Source organism: Oncorhynchus mykiss, chromosome 15 (assembly GCF_057628025.1).
Source record: "Oncorhynchus mykiss isolate SJ-2025 chromosome 15, ASM5762802v1, whole genome shotgun sequence".
Classification (NCBI taxonomy): domain Eukaryota; kingdom Metazoa; phylum Chordata; class Actinopteri; order Salmoniformes; family Salmonidae; genus Oncorhynchus; species Oncorhynchus mykiss.
The window spans coordinates 44,354,244-44,357,710 of record NC_143036.1 but is presented as its reverse complement, the minus strand read 5'-3'; the positions used below and the strand labels follow the sequence as shown (position 1 = coordinate 44,357,710).

General features: G+C 42.1%; 2 non-coding genes across 2 annotated transcripts; both read right to left on the bottom strand.

The window, feature by feature from the left end:
* Nucleotides 1–2,520: 2,520 nt before the first annotated feature.
* trnap-cgg (transfer RNA proline (anticodon CGG)) lies at nt 2,521–2,592 on the bottom strand. The gene has a single exon. It is a non-coding gene; the product is annotated as a tRNA-Pro (tRNA).
* An 803-nt stretch (nt 2,593–3,395) lies between these two features.
* On the bottom strand, nt 3,396–3,467 carry trnap-cgg (transfer RNA proline (anticodon CGG)). Its single transcript has one exon. It is a non-coding gene; the product is annotated as a tRNA-Pro (tRNA).

Below are 3,467 nucleotides of genomic sequence, written 5' to 3'. Positions count from 1 at the left end.
GTAATGACGGTGAGGATTTGGATTGACAGGTCGATGGTGCCAGGCCACAGTGAATAACGTGAGTGTTGGTGGTATACTTGTGAGCATAGCTGTCTTCCAAGCAGTTGACCAGGTTTTAGTTCAAATACTCTGTAATTCATCTGCTGAGTCTTTCAGATTCAATCTTCATTAGCTGTAACAGCAAGAAACAAATGAAGAAAGAGCTAATGTAGATTAAACAAATTCAAAAGTAGACATCAAAATCAATTGGATCTCATTTCATTTGATCCGATTGACGCACCGGTACATGAATAAAATAAAAAATCCCCATTGGAATCTGTCTGTTTTAAACTAGAAATGTCACTTTTTTTGCACTGGATGCTTCTCAAACCTTCATAACCGCTGATGTCACACCTCTGCATCTTTGGTGAAATGCGGCAGAGCGAGAACAATGTTTGTCAAAACATGACACATCCCGAAAATCAGTCTTCTCATACAAATGGCTGTAGCTTCCGAACGGTTTGACCTACAAAATTGTTTGACCATCTCAGTTTTGCTCTACGACCCCCACAAGGGTCACGACACTCGTCTGAAGGTAATCTATGTACCGGTTAAAATGACAGATTTTTTAACCAAGGAAGAAATGAATAAATGCTGTGCGATGCTGAACCCACGAGTGCAGAGAACAATGGATTAGCAATCCATTGCCTTTATCACTCATCCACCTTGGTCTGCACTCCAAACTGTTGCCCAAGAACCGCCTCTTTCAGATTGTTAAAGGCTCTACACATGGGCTCGTCCAGGATTTGAACCCGGGACCTCTCGCACCCGAAGCAAGAATCATACCCCTAGACCAACGAGCCATTTTATCAAAGGCATTTTTATTGCAGTCGCCAGCAATGACGGTGAGGATTTGGATTGACAGGTCGATGGTGCCAGGCCACAGTGAATAACGTGAGTGTTGGTGGTATACTTGTGAGCATAGCTGTCTTCCAAGCAGTTGACCAGGTTTTAGTTCAAATACTCTGTAATTCATCTGCTGAATCTTTCAGATTCAATCTTCATTAGCTGTAACAGCAAGAAACAAATGAAGAAAGAGCTAATGTAGATTAAAAAAATTAAAAAGTAGACATCAAAATCAATTGGATTTCATTTCATTTGATCCGATTGACGCACCGGTACATGAATAAAATAAAAAATCCCCATTGGAATCTGTCTGTTTTAAACTAGAAATGTCACTTTTTTTGCACTGGATGCTTCTCAAACCTTCATAACCGCTGATGTCACACCTCTGCATCTTTGGTGAAATGCGGCAGAGCGAGAACAATGTTTGTCAAAACATGACACATCCCGAAAATCAGTCTTCTCATACAAATGGCTGTAGCTTCCGAACGGTTTGACCTACAAAATTGTTTGACCATCTCAGTTTTGCTCTACGACCCCCACAAGGGTCACGACACTCGTCTGAAGGTAATCTATGTACCGGTTAAAATGACAGATTTTTTAACCAAGGAAGAAATGAATAAATGCTGTGCGATGCTGAACCCACGAGTGCAGAGAACAATGGATTAGCAATCCATTGCCTTTATCACTCATCCACCTTGGTCTGCACTCCAAACTGTTGCCCAAGAACCACCTCTTTCAGATTGTTAAAGGCTCTACACATGGGCTCGTCCAGGATTTGAACCCGGGACCTCTCGCACCCGAAGCAAGAATCATACCCCTAGACCAACGAGCCATTTTATCAAAGGCATTTTTATTGCAGTCGCCAGCAATGACGGTGAGGATTTGGATTGACAGGTCGATGGTGCCAGGCCACAGTGAATAACGTGAGTGTTGGTGGTATACTTGTGAGCATAGCTGTCTTCCAAGCAGTTGACCAGGTTTTAGTTCAAATACTCTGTAATTCATCTGCTGAATCTTTCAGATTCAATCTTCATTAGCTGTAACAGCAAGAAACAAATGAAGAAAGAGCTAATGTAGATTAAAAAAATTAAAAAGTAGACATCAAAATCAATTGGATTTCATTTCATTTGATCCGATTGACGCACCGGTACATGAATAAAATAAAAAATCCCCATTGGAATCTGTCTGTTTTAAACTAGAAATGTCACTTTTTTTGCACTGGATGCTTCTCAAACCTTCATAACCGCTGATGTCACACCTCTGCATCTTTGGTGAAATGCGGCAGAGCGAGAACAATGTTTGTCAAAACATGACACATCCCGAAAATCAGTCTTCTCATACAAATGGCTGTAGCTTCCGAACGGTTTGACCTAAAAAATTGTTTGACCATCTCAGTTTTGCTCTACGACCCCCACAAGGGTCACGACACTCGTCTGAAGGTAATCTATGTACCGGTTAAAATGATAGATTTTTTAACCAAGGAAGAAATGAATAAATGCTGTGCGATGCTGAACCCACGAGTGCAGAGCACAATGGATTAGCAATCCATTGCCTTTATCACTCATCCACCTTGGTCTGCACTCCAAACTGTTGCCCAAGAACCGCCTCTTTCAGATTGTTAAAGGCTCTACACATGGGCTCGTCCGGGATTTGAACCCGGGACCTCTCGCACCCGAAGCGAGAATCATACCCCTAGACCAACGAGCCGTTTTATCAAAGGCATTTTTATTGCAGTCGCCAGTAATGACGGTGAGGATTTGGATTGACAGGTCGATGGTGCCAGGCCACAGTGAATAACGTGAGTGTTGGTGGTATACTTGTGAGCATAGCTGTCTTCCAAGCAGTTGACCAGGTTTTAGTTCAAATACTCTGTAATTCATCTGCTGAGTCTTTCAGATTCAATCTTCATTAGCTGTAACAGCAAGAAACAAATGAAGAAAGAGCTAATGTAGATTAAACAAATTCAAAAGTAGACATCAAAATCAATTGGATCTCATTTCATTTGATCCGATTGAAGCACCGGTACATGAATAAAATAAAAAATCGCCATTGGAATCTGTCTGTTTTAAACTAGAAATGTCACTTTTTTTGCACTGGATGCTTCTCAAACCTTCATAACCGCTGATGTCACACCTCTGCATCTTTGGTGAAATGCGGCAGAGCGAGAACAATGTTTGTCAAAACATGACACATCCCGAAAATCAGTCTTCTCATACAAATGGCTGTAGCTTCCGAACGGTTTGACCTAAAAAATTGTTTGACCATCTCAGTTTTGCTCTACGACCCCCACAAGGGTCACGACACTCGTCTGAAGGTAATCTATGTACCGGTTAAAATGATAGATTTTTTAACCAAGGAAGAAATGAATAAATGCTGTGCGATGCTGAACCCACGAGTGCAGAGCACAATGGATTAGCAATCCATTGCCTTTATCACTCATCCACCTTGGTCTGCACTCCAAACTGTTGCCCAAGAACCGCCTCTTTCAGATTGTTAAAGGCTCTACACATGGGCTCGTCCGGGATTTGAACCCGGGACCTCTCGCACCCGAAGCGAGAATCATACCCCTAGACCAACGAGCC